Genomic DNA, 26436 nt, shown 5'->3' on the forward strand with positions numbered 1-26436 from the left:
ACCCCAAATTGAAACCCTAGCTAATTTTGTTTTAATCTAATTTGATATTTTTGAGACAATAGGTTGTTGATAGTGTTGTTCGACTTTAAACCTTACTTCTGGTCATTAATTTTATCACTTTTCGATTCAACTTTGTAATTTACAGGTGTTGATTTTAATCTAATTTCTAGTATGTTAATATTTTTAAAGTTTTCTATTGATATTCTAATTTGCAGGTGTCGTCATTTATGAACATTATTTGGCTTTTGTATTAGGTGAGTTAAATTTTGATTATTGTGACGGAAACCTGTTGTATACAATATAAAGATTTTGAAGCTCCCTATCCAGACTCTTTATGTTTTCACAAGGTCTCATTGAACGAAATGAACTGAGTTCTAACCTTTCATGTTGTCACGTGGAAGGTAGGTGAGCGATTTTGTTCAACTATGACACGTCCTTTTTTTTCCTGGATTGTACGAGCTCTGATAATCTCCTGAATTCTATCTAGATGCAGTTCAGGGTTTTTTAAGGTCTTAGTGAACATAATTTCAACAACACAGCACCCCGTTGATTAACCTAAGTATCAATCTATATCACATCGCTAAGTGAGACAAAACCATAGAAAGTATGAAGTCATTACTTATTAGCTTATTCATCCGATTCTTTGATATGATGTTATAATGTCTTCTCCTCTTCTAATTTGGGCTGTACAATCCCTCCATGGATTCTCCGCATAGCCATCTTAACCCTGCTATTTCTCCTACTTTCTCTTATACCTGTTACATCTACTTATCTGGTAGCATCAGACATCTTTTTACCTCTTATCTCAGAAATTCCTCGGCTTAGGTTAAACGAAAAAGGTTCACATAACGCAAAATTGGACTTTTTTTTTACTTTTTTTTCTTTTCTCCTTCTCTTAACTTGGGAATTGATAGGTGTAACTTTTTACATATCACGTGTTTTATCAATGATGAGAAATTACCATATTCGAATGTTTCAAATTACTATAATGTAATCAATCTGCACATGTGTTCTCTCCATTCTCAAATTCTTAATAATGTCGATAAAACTTATGGTCTTGTTTGGTTTAGAGCCTTTTGTATGGGTTCTGAATATCAGATAAATTGAGTTTCGATTTTAACTCTAAAGAAGAAAAAAGATGGTCAGAAGGAATGGTTGAGCTGTTGGAGAGAGTTAAGATTTTTTGCGTAACTTATTTGTTCGCTTGTTTGTTTTCTTTTAATCAAGCCTAGTTTGAAGCTCGTTGTATAAAGATAAAGTGTTTCCTATTATGTTGTAGTCAAGTCATGGAATGTGCTGTGCTTATTGTAAAGCTTTTATTTAGGCAAACCTATTGTGTATACTGGTGAATGGTGATCATGCTGGATCCCCTTTTTCTGATAATGACTGAAACAATACATGCTATCTCGCATATTATGCCGATGTATATAAACAATCGTTGGTGTTGTCTTCTAATTGTAGGTTAAACTTATTGGTCAAGCTTCTTATGTTTAGTGACCACAAGTTTTACAAGGATTGGTGGAATGCAAGAACATTTAAAGAGGTATACATTTATCTCAAGCTTCAGCGAATGCCTATAGAAAAACATGAGTTCCTAATGTTTTTTTGTGAACTCTATTTTGTGGCATGTGCTTGCTACATTGATAACTTTGCATTAATATTAGAGAATGTGGAATATGGTATGCATCCTTACTGTGTCACTGTCAGTTTAAGTATTTATGAGCTTTCCTGGACTTGTATTTCTATCACATTGCCCAAAATATTAGGTATTTATGTTAAGGCTTTATACAGTGAGCTAGCAGTTTTGGATAAAGCAAGTTTGCTATGTCCGGTCTGTTAATTTTTTTTTTAGAATGGATGGATGAGAACTGAGAAAATATTCTAGAGTAGATTAAAATATGTCCGGAATGGAGAAGTAACTGACAAAATAATAGGAAAATCTTTTCTATATTTTTTTCCTATCATTGTGCTGAATTTTCAAAATTCATACCAAAATAAGTAAAATGACAACGATAATTAGCTGGTAAATCTCTCAATTATTAGTTAGATTGCATATATTGCAGTTCTATTGAGTGTAGACAGACAATTCCTAACACAAGTACATAAAAAAACCAAGTTTTCTTGAGTTTTTTTTTTCTTTTTTTAATTAACTATTAAACCCCTTTTTATTTACAAGCCGTTCTTTCTTGTTTATCAAAGTTCCCATTTTTTTTTCTCTATTTTCATCTTTTTGCATTGTTTCACTCTCTATATCACGGATGTTTAATTGTTAGGCAGAGTCTTATTTACATCTAGGGGAAAGTGGATTTGTTAAACCTTCCGCACTAATTGTCAACTTCATCACTTGTATATCTACGGAGTACTTCAATTTGTTGTCGTAATCCTTTTTGGTTATTGGCCACTTTTTGACTATTGTAACTTATTGAATTCTCATAGGAACGTAAAGAGGGTACCACAGATTGTCACTCGGGAACAATTTTCTCACCATCATTTCACTCCTCCAACATTGAACAAGATATCTTTAATGCAGGTTAGTGTAATTGTTTTTCAAACGTCAAACATGCATTTTAGAGTTGTTATTTTCTTAATGCATATTTGATACTCAAATTGACATCCTTTTTAGTAATTATTCTGACAGCCTAAAGCGTAAAACATGAAATTCACACTGACCTTGGGTAACATTTTCTTTGAATTGTGGTCGGCTTGAAACTTCAGATAATTGAACTTTATATGGGACATGTTATAGCTTAGACTTCACTACCCCCCCCCCGCGCCCCTCTCTTTCTCTTCTTCCCTGTCCAAGATTTTTTTTCCAACATCAGTCGTTTTGTCAAGAGCATTCATCATTTATATGGTCTCTTAACAACTCCTAATCCTCAGAATTATTCTTATTGATGTTGAATTGTTTTTCATAATGATATTGTCAGTCAAAGGCATGTATGTGCAAAGTTGCAAACTACATCACAATATCATGTGTTTCTGATGTAATTTGGCGCTTATGTCAGATTATGTGGATACATTTCGGCCAATGCTGTTTCCTAAACAAACATAAAGATGCCCACCAAATACTCTTGTCTTAGACTTGGACGGTATGTATGTGCAAACTACACAGAAGATATATATAGTCCTTGATTTAATTCGCCTATGAGACGTCACGTCGTAAAATTATCACGAGATTGCTCCATTGCTACTGTAATATTGTGAGACGTGAATTATTTATGCACTTGGATGTATAATTTTGAACATCAACATTGTTGTTCTCTCGGATGATATGCAAGTTCGTTGGTTGGAATTATTTTTTATGTATTGTTTTTTTATTTCCCTATTTGGATTGTCAAATTAATAGGACATTGTTGTCAAAATTTTGGTAGTATTTATCTATGGTGGTGGTTCTTAAGTATGAAACGCCACAATTAGTTCACTTTCAGTGTCGGTTCTTTGCTAATAACCGACGTCATAATTATCTTTAGTGGCGGTTCTTTAACAACAACCGACGTTATAGAGAACATGTAGGGGCACGTTGTGCGAGAATGTTATAATTGGAATACCTATGGTGGCGGTTTTCAAAAATAACCGCCACTCTAAATGAATTATAGTGACGTCACTTGTCTAACAATCATCGTTTTATTTAAGTCTATAATGGCGGTTTTTGTAATAAGCGCCACAGTAGGAGAGCTATTGTGGCGGTTGTACAACCGCCGCAAAGTATAAACAACCCCGTGATATACGACACACCCAAAATATGTAAAAACCGCCACAAAAAGGTAATTTATGACCGCCTCTATACGGGTTTTTTCTACTAGCGTTGTCTTTTAATTATTTTATGATGTATCCATATTATAAATTGTGATTTAGTTGTCAACTGCTTATCTTACTTGTGATATTATTGTTGTTCTTTGTAAATAATGTTGTGTTGAGCCCGTGTTCATGAGACTAGATAGAGCGCGATGGAGGTCAATGTGGGAATTGTGTTTCACACTACAGTGCGGTTGTTAGTGACGGTGTTTAACGTCACCGATTGTGGCGTAGGAGACGGAATGGTTGTGTTCATTCTATTATTGTCATATGAATTGATATTGCGTTTTCAGTGCTATTGTTTGCTTCTTGTGATTTCCTGCTTACGGATAAAAGGGTTAATATACATAATGGTTAGGAAATTTTAACTATTTTTATTGTGTCGATATATTTTCATAGATATTTGTTAGTAAGGCACAGTTGTTGGAGGGCTTACGAGTTTTAACTTTGATGAATCATTCATAGACTTGTAGTGACAAGAAGTTAGCGGAATATGTGTTGTTTTGAGCTAGAAGCTACTTGTGGTCCATAAGCTTTGTTGGATTAGTAAGGGGTTAGAGTATTGGGGATAAGTGTCATGTTAATATATGAGCAAATCTAGTAGTGATTAAAATTAAAGAACTTTGGAGGATCTCATTTGTGTGCAAGAATCTTGGGTCGTGCGTTATGTGCTCGGGGTAGTGCGTGAGTCGCGGAGGATGTGGTTAAGTGATAATGGGTAATTTAGTTGGCAAATAATTTATATTAGACTTGTGGGATGATTAGGAAATAGTTGAGGTATCAAAGAGTTGAGTGGGAGTGATAATATGAGTTGTTAACGGTTGTTTGAAAGTATAAAATTAGATTTAAGGAAATGATATGAACCGAATAGATGGCAATGAGAATTTGCGTGGAAGGAAGATGAGAAAGTACTAGAACGAATTGTGAGCTAAAAGTCATTTAAGATTTGTTATACGATATCTAATAAGGAATTTTGGGAATGAAATGATGAAGTTGAGGTGACGAATTATATAGAGTAGGGGCAATTTTAAATAATAAGCGGTGGAAGGTATTTAGGAATGTTCTAGTAAAGTTTGGTAGTGAAACTACTAAGAGTGATTGTGTACGCGTGATGTGATCAACGGTGGTCATATACCGATATCGGTTTTCGAGGAGTGTTATTTTGTGAGATAGAGAAATGAGGTTTGTCCCTTGAGAGTTGGTTATGTATTTGGGAATTTGAGATTTCAATGAAATTTGATACGAGTTTGGGGTGAGCTCTTGTAGGTATATTTTGCTATTTGTCGTGAGGTTATATGGATGGGTTTTAGTTATACTAATTGGGATATATAGTTGTGGATTTAGTACTACCAAGTTGGTCTTCGTAGTTACGAGATTGAGAATGTGATATGTAATGCATATAGGTCCAATTATGTTTTTTGAGGTGTTTTGATCACTTGTGTTATATGTAATACCTGCCCCGCTAGGTACCCGTTGACTAGCCATTGACCGACCTTAAACACTTGGTAAACCCTTGAGAACCCATCATACAAACGGACTTAGTTCTTGATGACCTTTAGACGTGGGGAAATCAATCTAGCGTAGGCTACTCGATCGAGTAGTATTGGGACTCGATCGAGTAGAGGCCACTCGATCGAGTAAGTCCCATACTCGATTGAGTGTGGCGGTTCCACCGGTAAGTTATAAATCGTGTAGTCCTAAACCCGAAATCAGTTTTCTTTTCATTTTCTTCCTAAACCTAATCGACGACACTTATCTCCTTCACCAACGTTCAACCCTTAAGAATTCTTTTCACTTTGAGACACCATGGGGATGGATACTTGAGTCGGGTAGCGGTCTTGTCGATGGAATGCCGAGTCTAGATGTTAATGGTGTTTGCTTTGTCTTCTTACGGATTTATGCGGTGTTGATGTTGATTGCTAAAGGTAGGTTTTCTTACTTAGTACTGTTGATGGTTGTCATGTGTGGTTATAGTATTGTTAATTGTGTGATAGTAATGCTGTGTTTGTGTACGGGGTGCGTCCGTGGCTGAGTGGAGTCATCTCAGGAATGGCTTCACGCCCTTGAATCGCACCTTGTGGTTCCCGCCACAAGAGGGATGTGCACATTAATGGACATGGGTTATTCGCTCGATGGAGATGAGCGAGGCTTAGGTGGGAAAGGATGTGGTCCCCCAATAGCGGTGTGGAATATCTGTTGCGATGGATATGCTGGCAAGACTTTACCTTCGGGTTAGTGAGATGATCGATGATTGATTGGAGTATACTTGTAATAAACTTAAATTGTTCTTTTATTGTCGTTATGATATTTACTATTCCTTGGGCAACAGAGAGGGTAATGCCCCATATCTGCTAGGGAAGGTCTTGTTAAGGCTCCTTCGTAGATGAGGGTGTTACAATGTGGTATTAGAGCGACGATTTTGGAACCAGTAACCAATGAACCTAATGAATGTAGTTAGCCTAATAAAATGAACCTAGTGTATGTGTGTTTGGAGTCCCTTGAATGGCTCGATTTTGGGTGGGAAGGCGCTCTTATTCCAAAATCCCGGCCCCAATATGCTTAAGCCAATCACTTCGTATGGGAAATGGAGTCGGGAATTTCTGTGTGCTGGTGTGGTAACATACGCTATATATGTTTAGAGATGGTGTCTTGTGTGTGAAGGATGGCATGCGTGTGATGCATAATTGTTCTCATAATTATGTGGTAGTATATAGTTGGGAAATGTAAAATGTAATGCAAGTATACAAAAGGTTATGTAGTGACATGTAAGTAATAATTTATTTATAGGTTTGTAATGTCTGATAAAATTGTATGAAAATGTTGTATGGTAGAATTTGATATGCATAGGTACGAGTAGAATATTGTATTGTTATGAGTAGATATGTGAACTAAAGTATGTAATAGCAAAATTGAATCATATGTAGTTTGAAATGTAGTAAAATAAAAGTGTAACGTTTTGATCGTGTTAATTATGTTATATGTTAAGTAATGATAACGATGGTATTAGTATATAAATAATTAGTGAGGAGGTATACCTTGGATTCCGAACAAATTGTTGTTTTGCAGGAACGATCAAACAATTCATAATCTATCATTGTTGTTTATTTTGACTTACTCGACCGAGTACGAGGAACAACTCCACTGAGTAAGCCTTAGTCGACCGAGTAGGTGGGTCACTCGACCGAGTTTGATAGAAAACAAAATAAATGCTAATTCTGCCAGCGTCAAAACTCGGCCGAGCAACCTCAACTCGATCGAGTAGGGGCAACTCGATCGACTGCCTCAGATACTCGATCGAGTATTGCTGCTACAGTGACACGGGTTCTTTAAGTTTTTCGAGGCTTATAAACCTCACTCCTTCCATTATTTTCTTTTATTCTCTCTTTCAAAATCTAATTTCTCAATTACACCTTCTTCCTTAACAAACTTGGGTGATTTTGTGCTTGATTCCTTCCGTGTCTTCCTAATTTCATCCACCAAATCCGTTTGCAAACTTATTTAAGGTAAATTTCTACTCTTTCCTTTGATTTTAAAAACAATTTGAAGCATGTATTTGTGTTGGATTTTCTGAAATTTCGGTTTTTATACCCAAATCTTGTATTGTAATTGATGTATTTTGATAGAAATCACCTTGAATCATTCTTATTGATGTTAGGAATTGCAAAATTAAACCTAATTAGTGACTATGTTCAACCGGATTTTTCTAGGGTTTGCCCCAAATTTCGATTTTTGTTCATCAAATTCATCTTAAAGTGTTGAAAAAGGATAAGGGATGTTAGTAGTATCATATTTGGTGGTCGATTTTATCTATTTTAACAAAAAAAAAAATTCGTCTTAAAACTCCGTCTTAAAGGTGTATAAAGCTGGAATTTTGCCCCAATTTCACTACAATAACCGACTTAAGACGCTTGTTTTGGTAGAAATTCAGTCTGGTTACTTCTATAACTTGTTTAAACTCTATATTTTGAAACTTTTAAAACATCTTTTGTGAGTTGTGAAGAGTAAGGGGATTGGCAAAATCTTGTTTTGTCCCAAAATTTTAAATACTTTGACAAGAAATTATCCTACGCATTGCCTTTGTCCGGATTAAGGATTTGAAAATTTCTTCTTTGAATTTATAAAACCGTTCTGTGGCTAAACTATGTTGAAACAGATGCCGAGAACCACAGCTACATGACAAAGTAAGAGGACACGCGCCACTTAGGTAAAGGTAGGAGAAAGTAGTGAAGGACCTGTTGTTCCACCAGTTTCTGGATACCCTACAGTAATCTTTGCTAACTTTAAGCAGAGAGACGCTTTTGTAGAGTTGTTGAGCCGCACCATGAGACCCACTAGGTGCATAGATACGAGTGTGTTGGAGGAGCTGAAAATAGAAGTATATGACCGACATATCTTTGAGATATTTGGTTTGGACGGGTTTTACCATTTGAAGAAGCACTCTTATGCCTTTTTGACCTTAGAGTTCATGAGTTCTTACACTTATGATGTGGCTGAGAAGTTGGTAGGTTTTCGGTTGATGAACACTAGTTTCTATCTGACCCTTGACCAGTTCGCCGATCACCTACGGTTTTCACAGGCCAAGAAGGGATATTATAGAGATGTCCCGACTGAGTGAGGAGCCCGTGGCTACCTTCCCTTGTTCACTGGTACATCTGTCCCTTCTTCGAGTAACATGTTGATCAATGATATTCAGTATGTAACCTTGAAAATCTTCCTTCAGGCCTTGACCTGTTTGCTCTATGGTAGGAAAGATGTGAGTAAGCTTAACTCTCACAAGGTCATGTTGTTGGTTGCTTACCTGAACCCCACCCGACCGATCGCGTTGCTTATAGTGCCCCGACCATAGTGTGTGCCAGGTTGGCCTTGATGGCCAAGTCTTCGATCTGTTACCTTAGTTATGGTGCTATCGCCACTCGCCTAGCTGAGAGGTTTACTAGTTTTAAGGCTTCATCGGCCCTCAAACCTTTGGTTTCAGGTTGTTTCGACTTTGGACAGGCCTTACTTCGTCTATCAAAAGTGGTTGAGAGTGTTGGGTAATGGTCGGTAAGCTTGGAGGGTGAGAGGTAGGAGTTGGATGAGAGTGCCCGACCCGGACCATCTTCTAGTGACGGAGCCATTGACTGAGAGTGACCTTCTCGAGTAGACCTACCTGATCATAGACGGCCTTCTAGAGGAGATGCTTGAGCGGGTCGAGGGAGACCACGCTAGGGCGGAGAACCAGGTACCCAGGTTGGGGAGAGGCCCCAGGAGTGTTAGAAAGGTGGTTAGAGAGTCCCAGCATGTGCAGCCTGGACCGCCCTAGTACGAGTATCCCAACTACCCGTCTTCCTTGAGCCCTCAGATGCAGGTTAGCGAGCTTACAAAGAGAGTTTCTAAGGACTTGGTGCTTTGGAACCTCCATGAGATGGCCTATGTGAAAGGTATTGGGACGAACCAAGCCGATCCGGTGTGGTGGTGAGGCGTGGGCAATGATAGCGGTGTCTTTCATTCCTATGGAATTCACTCGTCTATATAGGGAGATCCTATGAGCTACCCCTATGGGGGCCTTGCACCATGGAGAGCAGGAAGAGACCCCGACACGGGAGCTACTACCAGAGGAGGCACATTGATACGTGTCTAATATATAGTCTTTTTCGCATATTTCAGCACGTACTTCTATGCTTTTTTATACTGTTTTTATGGTATTTTTCCCCGAATTGGCTACTTTGGTTCGTTTTGTCCATTTTGTAGAAATGAACGCGAAAGTAGTGGAATAGTACTCTTTTTCGTCCTTTTTGCATGCATTTAGAGGAGACGGGATTGTTCCAGCTATTTTACCACTCGATCGAGTGGTTTTTACGTCCTTTGGTGGTCGATCGAGTGGTTTTCCACTCGATCCTTATCTTGCAAAAAGGCCAGTTACTCGATCGAGTAACTTTCTACTCGATCGAGTAGATTTGCTGAGGTGTTTGCTCGATCGAGTGGTTTTAATCCACTCGATCGAGTGATTTCGCTATCTATGGGCTTTAAACAGCCTGTGTTATGTTTAATTCCGCAAAAACTCATTTATTTTGCTATTTAAACCTACATTAGTTAGGTTATTAGGATCAGATTTACTTACTGCTTAGCATCTATCAAAACTTTTACTGTGTACTTCATTCTTCACTACTGTAACTTTATTTCGGGATTGCTTTCGCTTGGAAATTGTGTTCTTTACGGCGGATTCACGTCAATTGTAATTCTTTCTCTTCCTTTATTAATAATTAATCTTTTGTTTGCTTTAATCTCTTGTTCCGTTATCTTTACTCCTTGCCCTAATTTCTCTTTATGCTTTTTACTTGCTACTTCATTATGTTTACTACTGGAAATCTATTTGCTGTTAGTTTAATTAGCGATATGAGTAGCTAAACCCCTGTCATGTTGGGATTAGGGGATCTGCGGTAGGATTGTGACGATGTAGTAAATGAAACAGACGAAATAATTACGAGACTCTGTCACCATAGCAATTTAATTGTATTTATTCGACTTAGTTAAGTGCACACTTCTAAGTTAACCTTTAATCTGGCTAAAATTAATCCTAGATTGAAAGATTGGACTAAATAGGCCTGCTATGAACATTAGACTACCCTGACGAGAATGAAAGTTAAGTTAGTGGTATTTTAGGATAGAAAGTGGACCGTAAGGACCATTCAACATCCGTCTTACATTAATTCGTCTGAGTCATTTACATCTGAGTCACTGGACTACCGTAGTGAACCGAAATCCTGACATGTCCCTCTTTATCTGATAGTTTAAACTCATTTCCTGCCTTTATTGCTCTCGCCCTTTATTTCTCTTTCCATTAAAACTCGTAGCTTAGATAAAAGATCAAACACCCCCCCCATTTGTGACCAAATAGACGGACTTCTACAGATATCTTGCCTCCCTGTGGAGATCGACCTGACTTCCCTAGCTATATAGTTAGCCGAGTTAGTTTATTTTTGACAGGTACACGACAGACGTGTCAAATTTTGGCGCCGTTGCCGGGGAGGCAATTGCCCTATTTGTTTTCGTTCCGTTTATTTTATCCGTCTCAGGGAATTCCTATTCCTTGAGGCCGTTCTTATTATTTTCTTTCAGTGTTGTTTATGCCCAGGTCAGACAGGTGTGAATTAGTTTCAGCTGATTCAAAGCCAGAGAGATTATTCAGGCATAGACTCCGTCTGATAAGGAAATCACTAAAGAAAGACTTGAGTACTTTCGAGCCGGAGTTACATCATTCTCTTTTCGAGGAAGATAGTCCGATTTCTACAGTAAGGATGCCTAAACTTTCTAGTCATTCAGTGCCTAAAGCCTCTTCTATTCCCAAAGGTTTCAATCTCCAAACTGAGGATGGGAACACCTTTGATATCCGTCTTTTTTATATCAATCTGGTGGAGAGAAACATTTATAGAGGTGTGGCTGGTGAAGATCCGAGGAAGCATATGGAGACCTTTACCGATTACTGTTCTACTATCCCCGCCACTAAGGGGGTAACTCAAGATAAGATTAAGGAGGTTCTATTTTCTTTCTCTTTAGCTCACTCGGCCGGCAGCAAAGGGTCGATCGACTTGACCGCACAAATTCTGGGTTCTGATTGGGAGTCTCTTGCTCTTGTATTTTACAAGAGATATTTCCCTCCACAACTCACCAATTTGCTGAGGGCCAAGATTACTAGTTTCAGACAGGCTCCCGATGAAAGTTTCTAGAAAGCATGGTCACGATTCAAGAAGTTGGTGAGGTCTATCCCTCACCATGGTTTTGACCCATGGTTTCTGGCTAATCAATTCTATAATGGGCTGTATGACGACCAGAGAGCCATACTTGATGCGGCATCTAGTGGAAGATTTCAGGAGAATACAGATGACGATAAGGGATGGTCTCTTATTGAAAAGATGGCGAATCACAGTGCTGAATATGGTAACCCGATGGATGGGATTAGGAAATTTCATGCAGTTGAAAAGCAGGTTTTGGCTCAGCTGGAGACCATGAATGCTAGGTTCGAGAAGTTGGAATTACAAGCTTCTAGGGAGTCTCAGACGGTCCATGTTCTTACTAGAGGAGATACCGTTTCTTGTGAGAGATGTGGGAGTAATGATGGCCACACTACTGTTGGCTGTCTTGTAGAGAAGGAACAAGTCCTTGCTTTTCAGCAGTATAGGTAAGGAGGAGGTTCCTATTATAATAATCAAGGGGCAGTCCATCCCAACCTCAGGTGGACTAGTTAGAATGTGCTCAATCCTACACCTCCTCTGCACCAGCAGCAGCCTTATGTCCCTCCACACAAGAATCATCAAGGATTTCAAAAGCCCCCTTCTTTTACTCCTCCTAACCATGGTGCATCATCTTCCGGTGGGGTGAGTGAAATTGGTGAGCATAAGTCTATGTTGCAAGCCTTCACGAAGCAGTGGCAATTGAGTGATCAACAGAAAGATGCGTCCATAAAGGCACTTGAAACTCAAGTTGCCCAATTAGCCACTAATCAGTCCACAAGAAAGCAGGGTCAATTACCGACTCAAAATGAGAAGAATCCACAGGAGACGGTAAATTTCATCAATCTGAGAAGCGGTCGTTCATATGAGGGACCGGAAATGCCGAAATCAGACCCGAGGAGAGCTGTAACTGATGGTGAACAGTGTTCTGGCGAAGAAAATGAGCTCTCGGCAAAGAAAGTGCTCGATCGACTGGTTTTAGGCGGTCGATCGAGCAGATTAGGCAAAGAAAGTGGTCGATTGAGTGGTTTTCCCACTCGATCGAGTGAACAAGGAATTGACAATGGTCGATCGAGTAGTTTTTCTACTCGATCGAGTGATGAGCAAAATGGAGTTGCTCGATCGAGTGAAAAAACTACTCGATCGAGTGGAATTGATGAAGAATCTACTCGATCGAATGGGTATATTGCTCGATCGAGTAGTTTTGATGACGGGAAGCTTATTCGAGAGCCTGCTAGTTCTCATTTAAGCGATAAATCACCGGAAAGACCTCGTTCGAGAGGTAAGAAGCGTCCAAAGGATACAGAACTTGCTCCGGAAGATACATTGGAGGAGAGAAACAAGGGACTTGAGATACCTATTACAGTTCCCTTCCCAAGGCGTCTGCTGAATACAAAGGCCAATCAACAATTCGCTAAATTTGTTTGAACATCTGAAAAGCTTGGAAGTCACTGTGCCATTCACCGAGTTGCTGACAAAGGTACCCTCTTATCTTATGTTTATGAAAGAAATTTTGAGTCGTATGAGGACCATTAGTGATAGTGAGACCGTAGCTTTGACTGAGGTGGGGTCAGCCCTGTTTCAAAGTAAGTTACCTCCTAAGCAGTCAGACCCGGGTAGTTTTTCAATTCCGTGTCATATCGGTAACTATTTGATTGATAATGCGCTATGCGATTTGGGCGCTAGCGTGAGTGTCTTACCGTTGTCTCTGGCTAAGAGATTTGGTTTGACAAAGCTGAGTTGCACTAACATGACAGTCCAGATGGCCGACCGTAGTTTATCACGGCCACTAGGTATAGCAGAAGACGTACCTGTAAGGATCGGGAGGTTCTTTATTCCCATTGATTTCGTTGTCTTAGACATCCCCGATGATGCACACACCCCTACTATTTTAGGGAGACCATTTTTGTCTACTGCTCGTGCAGTTATTAACGTCGGGGGGAAGACTTTGACCTTTTAGGTAGGGGACGAAGAGCTGATTTTTAATCAGTCTAAGTCCCGGAGGGCTCCCATGCAAGCTCAGCCTTGCAATTCTCTCTCTTCTATTGACCCTATTATTGACACTCCAGTTGAAAATTTGGAGTATTGTGCTGCAATTGTTATCCCTCCGCCTCAGACAGAGAGCAAGAAGGAGGATAGTTCGTCTGTTTTCCTTGCTGCAGGTACAGATGAAAGCAACGAAGGAGCTGTCAAAGGGTGTTGTGCAACTGCTGTCAATCAACTTGGAAGTAAAGATGCTAAAGACGGTGATAGAGGAGCAAGGACGAGGAAAGTTCGTGCCTATGTGGATGAGAACTATTCCCCTCCCACTGTTACGAATGACCATTCATGCTCATGGAAATTGAAGAGGACAGTTAATGTTGCTTTGAGACGACGTCCTCCATCGGAGCCCTTCAAAGGGCTACTGAATTGCATTGGGAATTGAACGGGGAAATGCCCCGTGTAACACTTTGTAATAGATAATTTTTGAATTTTCCGTTGCATTTATTTTCTTGCTTTTAATTAGGACAATTAGTTTATAGACTGTCTTTAGCGTAGATTTAAGACTATAGACTGTTCTTATGCGTATTTGGTTTTTGGGATATTTTTGCACGTGTTTTTATTCGGGTTTGGGGAAGTTTTACGCATTCCAAAGGAAAAATTGACAAAATTCAAAAGCTTACGCGAGAAAAGGGCTCGATCGAGTACTTTTTGTACTCGATCGAGTGAAAATTTGGTCGATCGAGCACTTTTTCAGTCGATCGAGTAAAGCAATAAGTGGGACTTTTCGATCGAGTAGATTTCTACTCGATCGAGCAGATGAAGCATCAGAGTGCTCGATCGAGTGGTTTAAAACCACTCGATCGAGTGAAATGAACAGGACACAGGGAGTTTTTCTCACTTAAACTCTTTTTCCTAATTCTCATTCATGTGTTCCCCTAATTTTCGTCTAATACTCCCCTAATTGCGACACAAAATCATTCCCAAATCCTATATTTTCTTGCCCAATTAACAAATCCACCTCCTACAATCTCTTGTTTGCATTCTAATCTGTCAAAGCCCCATAATTTCCCCTTTACTTGTGCTCATTTACACGGTCTTAAAGGCGGGTTAGGGTTTGCGATTTTTTCGAACAAAAATCGCCTTTATTGCTTGTTTACTTGAAGATTAATTGCATTTATAGGATCTTTGCCATCAACTAAGTGATCTCTATAACCTCTTTGCGTTTTAATTTCGATTATCTCGAATTTTATGAGGTAAAAAGTTAAAATTAGGGTTTGAAGTTTCTGGTTAGTCGAATTTTTCGACTTAATTTATCATTTTATGCCCTTAATTATCTTTCTTGATGATCAAATTCCCCTTCCTCGCTTTTGTTGCATGCTTAATTCGAATTCTACATGAATTTTTGGATTTGGACTCAGGAAAGTCGAAAATTTCGACTATCAGATGGGTTTTTGCTGCTGTCATTTGTCTAAGCTAGCTTCCTTGTTGCGATAATGTTTCTGTTTGTAGAATGTTTAACATGCCTAACATGCTTCCATTCGAATGTTGCGCGAATCTTTGCGATTAGGGCTGTTTTAGTCGAAATTCTTGACTGACAGACGGGTTTACTTGCTTCCATGGCTTAATTCACCTCAGAATTGCTTATATGCTATTGTTGTTGACTGTTATGCCACCCCTCGTCGCCATTTACATGTTGCTTTTCGATTTTGTTAGAGGAATTGATGGGAAATTGTTGGGAAATATGTGCTGTAGGTCGGATATTTTCGACTGGTAGGGAAGTTCTTATGCTGTCACATGCTGTTTCGTGTTGTTTCAGCCCTGTTAGCCATTATTTTCTTATAATACCCCCTGCCCTTTGCTTACAGGATGGAGTCTAGTACTTTGCCTTCTACCAGTACCACCTCTAGCCCGTCTTTGAGTGAGACAGTGGCCCCTGCTGTTGCCACTGTCTCCACTTTAGTGACTACTGCAGCCCCAGTGTTTCTAGTTTCAGCTGCAGGGACAGTTTTTGCTCCAGCTAGCTCAGCTGCTAGCTCAGTTCAGGCTGCCACTTTCTCTACGGTCACCACCACAGCTAGCACTGCTGCTAGTCCCTCTTCAGTGGTGACCACATCAGCCACTACCTCTGCACCAGCCTCTACTTTTACACCTGTGGCGGACTCGCCAAATAGTCCGTGTTGCCTTCGAGCAGCCACAGTTCCTCACACCGTCGCTTCACGGGCTTCTGCTTTGAGTTTCAGAGGCCGGGGTTGTAGACAGTCCCGAGCTGCACCAGCTCCAGTCACCTTTACTTCCGTTCCTAGCACTTCTACAACAGCTGCTGCCTCTACTTCTGGCACAGTCACGGTCCGAGGGGACACTTCCCTCGACCCTCACCTAGACTACCCACAGGTACATTTCGTTAATGTTTTACATCGCAAGAAATTTTATCATTTAGTACGCTGTGTGCATGTACCTTCCCGATTTCTAGAGAAATCGGCACTTGAGAGATTCGGTATTTACTAGTCAGTTTGTGACTTACTTCGGGGCACGGGGATGGCTGGGCTCATCACTATGAGCGGCCACACTTTTCTGGAGCTGAGCCTCGATTTTCTCAGCTCCTTTACCTTCTCCTCGGGGGCTTACGATATGGACCCCGATTATTCTTCTGTGTCCTTCCGGTTATTTAACCGGACTTTTCCGATGACCCTAGCGGAGTTTAGTAGGTTACTGGGCCTTTCCTCTACGGGCGTGACTGTTGCCCCTAGGAAGGTCCACCGCCAACTGTGGCGGACTTTAGCTCAGACCACCTACCAGGAGCGAAAGCTCCATCAGGTCCACCTTCCCCCTGTCCGTGTTTTCCTTAGACTGATGGGGAGCACTATTTTCGGCCGAAAGGAGCCGAACAACATGACCAACACCGAGCTCTCCATCCTGGGCAGTTACCTAAACATTGACTGTGGAGGTCCTTTTACCTTCAACATTGCCTACTTGAGCGCCCGCACCTTGAGCCGGGGTCAAGGAGACGGGAACCATTTCCTGCGGTGGCATAGCCACCATTCTTGCCCGTTCTCATTTCCCCGACTGACCGCGTAACTTGCAGTACCTCAAGGGAGAGAGGCTACTGAGTCTGGAGGCCATGCATTCTCAGCATTGGCTAACCCTAGACTACCAGACTTGGAAGATAGACGGCTCCTTGTCTGTTGACTTACCTTGTGACACTCTCCCCCGTCTTGAGCCCTCGCCCACTGTTGCTAGGGGCCACCGTTTGCCGTCACTGCCTAACCTTCACCTTCCACTCCGACCACGACCACCTTCCACTGCACCTGCCGATAAAAAGCGGCGTCTTGAGACCGGATAGGGGTCTACACCTTCAGCGAGTACCCAGCCTTCCACGGCTACTCCCGATCCGACCCCTACTCCCACTACTACTACCACTCCTACTCCCACTGACCAGACACAGACTAAGCCGGTATTTCCGGCTACTTTCGTACCACCTCCTCCCTTTGTGGCGCCCGCGGTCCCGGACCAAGGGGGCGCCGTTTACGGTTTCTTGCATGCGATTGTAGAGCGTCAGGCTCGTATGGAGAGAGACATGGCTTTAGCTTTGCACCCTCTGTACGAGTACCACTTGAGGTGACACAGACCGATTCCAGAGGGTTGGCCACACCCTTCCGTCTTCCGGTTCCCACCTGAGGGGTACCCAGAGTCTGCTGACGAGGAGGAGGAGGAGGACCCAGAGGTGGCAGTGAAGAGAGCTCGAGCTAAGGAGGAGAGAGGATGAGAGAGACCCGGAGTTCAGGGTGGAGGAGATCCGCGACAGCAGTGACGACGACGACGACGACGAGTAGCTACTGGTCTACTCACTTCCCCAGATTTCTGGCTGGTTTGGGGAAGTTCGTATTTTGGTATGTTTCTCTCGCTCTTTTATTTTGTCTCCTTTATATTTACTGTTTTTATTGATTGGTTGCACATTCCCGTTCCCCTGTATATATCTGCTGGTGTATGCTGGAGGACAACGAGGCCGTTGTCCGTTTTGGTTTGGGGAGGGTATTGCATCCTTTTGAGTATGCATTTGCATTTGTTTTGCATTCACGTTTATTTTTCAGCTTGCATCGTTGTTTGTTTTCATTAAAAATCAAAAATCCAAAAAATTAGAAAATTTCAAAAAAATTTAAAAAAATTTCACGTTTATTTTTGCATATAGGTTGATTTGGAACGGTAGATTTCCGTGATGATAATACACTATAACTTATCTTTTTGCTTGAGCCTTGCACTTCTTTTGATGGTTATTAGCTTTGTCATACGCATAATCTACGAGTTTCTGTTCAAATATAGCCGACTGTCTAGACTTTACCTGATAAATTGGCAAACTACTTGAAAAATTCTGAGCTTTAGAGCCATAACTAGTGACATTCATGACCAGTTCATTAGGAATTGAGAGTAGTACTCCTTGCATAGCATGTTCATCATTTTTGCACATTTATGACATTCAATTTCTCGTCAAATGCACATATTCGGGTTTGTGGTTGGTGTCACATGCAGGGAGGTGCTTGCAAATTTCCCTTTCCTTATATTTTTCACCCATTTAGCTCCACATTAGCCAAAACTTGCCCTTTTGACCCATTAGCTACATCCTAAACTAAGTCTGCCTAGTTAAGCTAGTTAGTATGATTCTTTTGTGGTATGATTTTCTGTTGCATTTTGGCCCGTATTTCTTGTTTGGAGTTGGTGTAAGAATTGAGGAAGGAGGAATAAGAAAAAAAATTGAAAAAAAAAGAAAAAAAAGAAAGACGTGAAGAAAAGAAAAAATGAAAAAAAAATGAAAAAAAAAATGAGAAAAAGTTGAATTACGTGAAACAGAAGAAAAAAAAAGAAGGAAGTTTGTTTTATTTGAGTTAGTTCTTTCAAACGGTATTAAAAAAGGGAAGTTTGTGACCGTCTGACTCCTCCGTTTTATCCCATACTTTTTCAGGAGATTGTGTTTGAGTTTAGTGAGTTATGTACCAATTGAAGGGACACTTGTTCTTAGTGTTTCAGTTAGTTGAGATTCGGATGGTTTCTTTATGGTCCTGTTAGGAACTAGCTTGACGCTTTTACCTCCACATTTCCATAACATGTTTTGCCTTTTCTCACCTGAACCTCACTATTCCCAAATTATTTGTAAGCTCTCGGCTGTGACGGACATTATCGGTTGGAGTGTGTGCATTAGTACTTGAATTGTCTTTCATTTTTGTTTCATGCATGTTATGTAGGTCGCAGTTAGGTGAGTGACTGTCTTTTCGTACCTCTTTTACATATATCATTCACCTTTGCTTCATGAGAGATGAGTGACCACGAGAGAGTCCGATTTTGTTGGTCTTGCAAGGTCGATAGGTTGGCTATATTTCTGAACAGCTTATAATTCGTTTGCGTATTGACTGCTTAGCTTTAACTGTTAGTTTTTGTTGCATTAAATTGGTTCAAGTAGACAAGTTAAGCTAGCTCTGAGTTATCATTTCCGTTCCATTAGTTTAGTTTTGAGTTTACTCGAGGACGAGTAAAGGTTCGGTTTGGGGAGATTTGATACGTGCCTAATATATAGTCTTTTTAGCCTATTTCAGCACGTACTTCTATGCTTTTTAATACTGTTTTTATGGTATTTTGCCCCGAATTGGCTAATTTGGTTCGTTTTGTCCATTTTGTAGAAATGAACGCGAAAGTAGTGGAATCGTACTCTTTTTCGTCCTTTTTGCATGCATTTAGAGGAGACGGGATTGTTCCAGAGTGAGCTACTGTATTTGGAAGCGTCATGGCACGGATTACGAGGCATTCGGTGACGGACTTGAGCTGATTTGAAGTTAAAGAACTCGATCGAGCTGTTTTACCACTCGATCGAGTGGTTTTCCACACGATCCTTATCTTGCAGAAAGGCCAGTTACTCGATCGAGTAACTTTCTACTCGATCGAGTAGATTTGCTGAGGTGTTTGCTCGATCGAGTGGTTTCGCTATTTATGGGCTTTAAACAACCCGTGTTATGTTTAATTCTGCAAAAACTGTGTTCTTTACGCCGGATTCACGTCGATTGTAATTCTTCACTACTATAACTTTATTTCGGGATTGCTTTCGCTTGGAAATTGTGTTCTTTACGCCGGATTCACGTCGATTGTAATTCTTTCTCTTCCTTTATTAATAATTAATCTTTTGTTTGCTTTAATCTCTTGTTCCGTTACCTTTACTCCTTGCCCTAATTTCTCTTTATTCTTTTTACTTGCTACTTCATTATGTTTATTGCTGGAAATCTATCTGCTGTTAGTTTAATGAGCGATATGAGTAGCTAAACCCCTCTCATGTTGGGATTAGGGGATCTGCGGTAGGATTGTGACGATGTAGTAAATGAAACAGACGAAATAATTACGAGACTCTGTCACCATAACAATTTAGTTGTATTTATTCGACTTAGTTGAGTGCACACTTCTAAGTTAACCTTTAATCTGGCTAAAATTAATCCTAGATCGAAATATTGGACTAAATAGGCCTGCTATGAACAGTAGACTACCCTGACGAGAATGAAAGTTAAGTTAGTGGTATTTTAGGATAGAAAGTGGACCGTAAGGACCTTTCAACATCCGTCTTACATTAATTCGTCTGAGTCATTTACAGCTGAGTCACTGGACTATAGTATTGAACCGAAATCCTGACATGTCCCTCTTTATCTGATAGTTTAAGCTCATTTCCTGCCGTTATTGCTCTCGCCCTTTATTTCCCTTTCCATTAAAACTCGTAGCTTAGATAAAAATTCAAACAACCCACCCCCCCTATTTGTGACCAAATAGACGGACTTCTATAGATATCTTGCCTCCCTGTGCAGATCGACCTGACTTCCCTAGCTATATAGTTAGCCGAGTTAGTTTATTTTTGACAGGTACACGACAGACGTGTCACAGTTTAGGAGTCGGCACATCAGGAGCAGGAGGAGATGAGGAGATGGAGGAGGATCGAGGTGGTGACCACGAGTGATATTTCTTGTTAGCTTGTTACATTTGTTGGTCCGCATTTGGATTTTCTTTCGTTGTTGGTACTTGGATTTCTACTCAGTTTGTGTTTGGCCATAAGTCCGCACTTTATGTTGGTTTTCTAAACTTGCTATGTAGGTACATAATGCCGAGGATGAAACCCCGAACCTTGTTACATTTTCCTTGTTTGATAACGCATTTGGGAGCATTCTAATCTGCAGTTACTCGATCGAGTGCCCTCATCTCGATCGAGTACATGCATTTGACATCTTAGGGAGCCTACTGACCTATACATACTCGATCGAGTATGCTTAACTCGATCGAGTAGCCTGATGTGAAATCGATCGAGTAACCCTAACTCAATCGAGTACCCCTGCTAGTGTTTTTACACGTTTTGCTTGTCACATGGAGGTTATGGTAGTATACTTTCTTGACGTGTTGTGCTATGACCGTAAATTATTCATTTGTGTTTTCTACCTGCGTATGAAAGGTATCCAAGAGTTAAAAGGTGGTCGTAATTTGATATGGTTGCTAATTTGTGTTTACCTGTTGTCCTATGCGGTTGACAAATTCGTATCTTGTTAATAATAATTTTGAGATAGTCATGTTGAGTAAGCATGTTTTTCATAATGTTTCATGGACAACAGGATTTTGTTTTCTAAATGTATATCCGATGGTATTTTTGAAAATGTCCAATCTAATTATTGTGTTGTTATCTCCATATTCTATATTAACATAAACCCATTATTATGTTGTAATGTCAAAAGGGCTAGTTTGTAATTGTTGTTTTCATCATGTTTGGTCCATCTCGTAATGTCAAGAATAAGTAATGGTCTTTCTTTTATAGTAATGTATTTCATCTTAAAGGTGAACTTCGAGGACAAAGTTCTTTTTAAGAGGGGAAGAGTAATGTCGCGCGTGAAAAATGCCTAAAATGTCATCTTTTAAGTACTTCATTGGTAATCTAATTGTTGTTTCTGTTGTATAATTTAATTGTTGTTCCAGTAATTTAATCATTTGATAAGTAATTTATACATTGGATGTTTAATGGCTTAATTGTTGGTCGAGTAAGTAAGTTGTTTGCGTCCAATGTGTATGGTGTATTTGATGTAGGGCGTCCTATGGCGTAAGTTTGTTCGGTAAAAAAGAAGTGATAGTCGCGGTAGTATACCTTTGCAATTGTTAACATGTGGGTGATGGCTTGGAAGGGAGTTGTGTTTGATGGTCTGTTCGTGAAGTAGATGATGATGATTAGTCGGCACGGGAAGTGGGTAGAATGTTGGGTATGACTATAACAGTTCTCGCCAGGTTACGTTTTGTTAGTTGTCTTGACTTAGCATACACCTTTTGTTGCGGCAGAGGATGTGTTGGAACTTTGGGAACGGAGTTCTTTTAAAGGGAGGAAGACTCTAATACCCGCCCCGTTAGGGACTCGTTTACTAGCCGTTGACCGACCTTAGACACTTGGTAGACCCTTGAAAACCTTTCATACGAACGGACTTAGTACTTGATGACCTTTAGACGTGGAGAACTCGATCTAGCGTAGGCTACTCGATCGAGTATTCTAGGAACCTGATCGAGTAGAGGCCACTCGATCGAGTAAGTACCATACTTGATCGAGTATGGCGCTTCCAGCGGTAAGTTATAATACGTGAAGTCATAAACCCCAAATCATTTTTCTTTTCATTTTCTTCCTAAACCTAATCGACGACACTTCTCTCATTCACCAACCTTCAACCCTTGAGATTCCTTTTCACTTGGAGACACCTTGGGAATGGGGACTTGAGCCGGCTAGCGGTCTTATCGCCAGAATGCCGAGTCTAGGTGTTAATGGTGGTTGCTTTGTCTTCTTACGGATGTATGCGGTGTTGATGCTGATTGCTAAAGATAGGTTTTCCTACTCAGTACTGTTGACTGTTGTCATGTGTGGTTATAGTATTGTTGATTGTTTGATAGTAATGCTATGTTTGTGTGCGTGGTGTATCCCTAACTAAGTGGAGTTATCTCGGGAATGGCTTCACGAAATTGATTCGCCCCTTGTGGTTCCTGCCACAAGGGGGATGTGCACGTTAATAGACATGGGTTATTCGCTAGATGGAGATGAGCGGGGCTTAGGTGGGAAAGGCCGCGGTCCCCCACTGGCGGTGTATAATATTTTTTGCGATAGATATTCTGGCAGAACTTTACCTTCGGGTTAGTCAGATGATTGATGGTTGATTGGAGTTGGAGATGGATGTGTGTATGTTGTATTTTAGTTTGTATGTTGTTCTTCAGTTATTGACCTTGTGTGGTGTTGTTTGTCTTTCTTTCTTCTTTTGTGTCTGTCGTGATCCATAATGGTGAGCAGTCAGTCTTAGCAGGTGTTGATTTGTAGAAGCTTAGCTGGGTGCGTTAGAGGGACGAGTCTTTCACCGAGTTCTGACACGGAGTAGTATCATCGTAGTTGATAGTTATTTGTTGTGAGTTGTAGCTTTCCTTTTTGTTGAGTAAAATTGTTATAAACTTAAATTGTTATTTTATTGACGTTATGAAATTTACTATTCCTCGGACAACCGAGATGGTAATGCCCTTATCTGCTAGGGAAGGTCTTATTAATGCTCCTTAGTAGATGGAGGTGTTACATTATATATAGAATAACTATCTAATTGGAGAATGTAATTATGAAGCGTGGAAATGGTAGTGTAAAACTCAGCCCTTGTGAGTGGTAGTATGTATGTTGTTTGTAAAGTTCTCTTTTAATTATTCTGTGAAGTATCCATGTACTACATGGTGATTTAATCATCAATTGCGTATCTGAGTTATGATATTGTTATTATTTATTGATAATGTTGTGTTAAGCCCGTGTTCATGAGTCTACATAGAGTGCGATAGAGGCCGATGTGGTTGTTGTGTTTTACACTACAGTGCGGTTGTTTGTGACGGTGTTTACCGTCACCGGTTATGGCGGAGGAAACGGAATGGTTGTGTTCATTCTATTATTTTTATATGAATTGAAATTGCGTTTTCAGTGCTATTGTTTGCTTTCCGTGATTTCCTGCTTACAGATAAAATGTTAGAATTTACATAATGTATATTTGTTAGTAAGGCACTGTTGTTGGAGCGCTTACTAGTTTAACTTTGATGAATCATTCATAGAGTTGTAATGAAAAGTAGTTAGCGGAATATGTGTTTTTTTGAGATAGAAGCTACTATTGGTCCATAGTCTTTGTTGGAGTAGTAAGGGGTTAAAGTATTGGGAAAAAGTGCCATGTTAATGTATGAGCGAGTCTATTAAAGATAAAAATTACTTTGGAGGATCTCGTTTGTGTGCAAAAATCTTGGGTCATGCATTACATGGTCGGGGTAAATACGTGAGTCGCAGAGAATGTGGTTGAGTGACAATGTGAAGGGTTAACCGAGTGGATTATGTTAAGGATTTCGCTGTAAACCTTAGATGGCGAGAGGTATGGTTGGAGGTATGAAAGTTATCATAAAGAATACTACATGTGAAAGTAGTTAGCGGTGTGATGTTAAAGCGATAACCGGTTATCGGCGGGACATGATGGTGTTATTGAACGGAACTAACTAAGGATATAGTACGGAGTGGGCATTTTGTGGTATATGTCGTTTGTCGATTGTGCTATTGAGGTATTGGTGGCACTTGCGGTATTACTTATTTAGGGTACTTATGGTATTACTTATCAGGAGGGACAGAATTATAAAGTAAGGTTGTAGTTGTGTATAATAGTGATAGTATTGAGGGTGTTGAGTAGGAGCGGACTTTAATGGTGTTGAGTGTGAGCGAACTTTGGGGACGAAGTTCATTTGAATGAGGGGAGAATGTAACATTTCATGTTGTTCGATGCCCTTGCTTGGTAAATGTCATTAGTATTGGAGTATTAGTACCCGGGGTCGCATAATGACGATCATAGGTTGAGCATGATGATGGTCGTAATGCTTGGAAGTCGGTGTCGGATTAGTGGATTAGTGATAGGTGTAGTGAAGCTCGATAAGTAGAGTGTTGCGGCGAGTGTTGTGAAGCTTGATAGGTAGAGTGTTACGGTAGTGTGAGTCGCGTGCGAGGTAGACCGTGTACCTTGAGTTGGTGTTATGTGTTGGAGAGACCCTTCCTTTGGGATGTTGTTGGGACATATAGAGGAGTGTGAGAGGTTTGTGAAGGTCGGGTGTGAACATTGAGGGCGAGGTTCATTTTAAGGAGGGAAAACTATAATATCCATTATTCTATAGCCGTGCACTTGGCCAAGTACAGTAGCGTACTCGACCGAGAGGCACTCTACTCGATCGAGTGCCCTCTGGGCATTAACCCATCTCCTGGTGGTGAGTCACTCGGCCGAGTGGCTGTTGCAATCGACCGAGTGTACGAGCCTAGGCCCTGTTTCCGCATGTTGGGCTCCGTGTTTTGGGCCTTGCTATATAATCTCCTATTTCAGTTTCTCCTTAATTTTAAAACCCTAAAAATCCTCTCTACTCTGTATATACCACCATTAACCCTCTCAAACACTCTCAAACACTCTCAAACCTTATTCTTTGGGGTTTCCTCTTATCTTAGAAGATTTGCACCAAAGTTTCACTCTCTCATTTCTTTACATTGTAAGTTGTTATTTACTCTTTTTCCTCGTATTTACTAGTAGTAACCCTAGATTTTGGGGGTTTTATGGGAGTTGTTAATTAGTGATTGAAATTCCTATTATGAGTTATTAAATGGTAATAATAAGGGATTTTATATAATAAAAGAGTATAGGATGTATTGTGATGGTAATTATGTAATTTATGTAGGGTGGGACGGTTTTATGAGATGGGATCTAGCTTGTTTCGAGTAGCTCAAAGAGTATGCTGAAGGTAGGGTTTCCCTACTCGGTTTTGGTAATATGAATGCTTAATTAAGTGTCCGTTGTCATTATCTTTCAGGGTTGAGGTAGTATTGCATTATATAATGATATTGGAAATTGTGGTGAGTCTTATGTTGTCGTCGGAATTGCATTATATTTTAATAATGACACATGTCGAGTTAAAAAGTCGGAATAATTATAGAAATTCTTTTTCATGGCATTTTTAGGATTGTATCTCATGGAAGTCGCATAATTGGTTTTTCTGTTGCATATGCCATACAAATGGTTATTGTGGATGTTGGAGGTTGTTGGTAGAGTTGTGGTGGTGATACATGGTTGTTGAGGAGACGTAAGACGGGTCGAGAAACCGTCATACTTTTGGTTCGCCTTTTGGAGCTTCCCACTCTAAGAGGGACGTCCACGTTTATGAATAGAGTATGAAGGGGCTCATGTGGTGTCACGATGCCTGGCAGGGGTCTGGTTTGCGGCCGGGCTCGGTACTACGGACGTGTTCCGAGTACTTGTTTTACGGGCTGCGGCCCGGCTGTTTGGTGGCAAATATTGCGGTACCGCCACTGGTTTGTTGGTACCCCAGACGTGGTCCGGGTACCGGTGAGATGATTGGGTAGAGGTGATGGATGGAGAGTGGTGACTTGTGTACCTCATTGATGCATTGCATATTCACATTCATATGTCGTGTCTTCGGTTTTTGTATTATTGAAACTGACGTGTGTTAGTTGTGTGTAATTTCCGCCTACTTTAATTGGGGCGGCCTATGATGAACCATATGATATTTCCGGTCATATGGGGAGTAGTTTGAGTACAAGTTTGGTTTGTGTGTCTTACGGGAGACAGGAGGAGCTTCGGGCATTTGGATTCGATTTGCATAGCTAAATGATAGATGACATAGATGGTAGTCGAGTTGTATAATGTATAATTCACACTTACTATTTATTCATTCCTATATAATTCACTAAATATGTAATTTATGTAAAATGTTTTTAAATTGATATTCCGATTCACTGTTTCGAGAAACCGAGATGGTGATATCTCCGGACTACGTTGGTCGGGTAAGAAGCAGGTGTTACAATATCACACCACATACAAAGCACCTACTCAAGCAATCCCATATTCATTGGTGTATG

At 40.3% G+C, this 26436-nt stretch overlaps 1 non-coding gene across 1 annotated transcript; it reads right to left on the reverse strand.

Moving 5' to 3' along the window:
• Nucleotides 1-11447: 11447 nt before the first annotated feature.
• Nucleotides 11448-11554, reverse strand: LOC141636574 (small nucleolar RNA R71). The gene has a single exon (XR_012541180.1). It is a non-coding gene; the product is annotated as a small nucleolar RNA R71 (small nucleolar RNA).
• Between the last annotated feature and the right edge of the window lie 14882 nt (nucleotides 11555-26436).

Source organism: Silene latifolia, chromosome Y, assembly GCF_048544455.1.
Source record: "Silene latifolia isolate original U9 population chromosome Y, ASM4854445v1, whole genome shotgun sequence".
Taxonomy (NCBI): Eukaryota; Viridiplantae; Streptophyta; class Magnoliopsida; order Caryophyllales; family Caryophyllaceae; genus Silene; species Silene latifolia.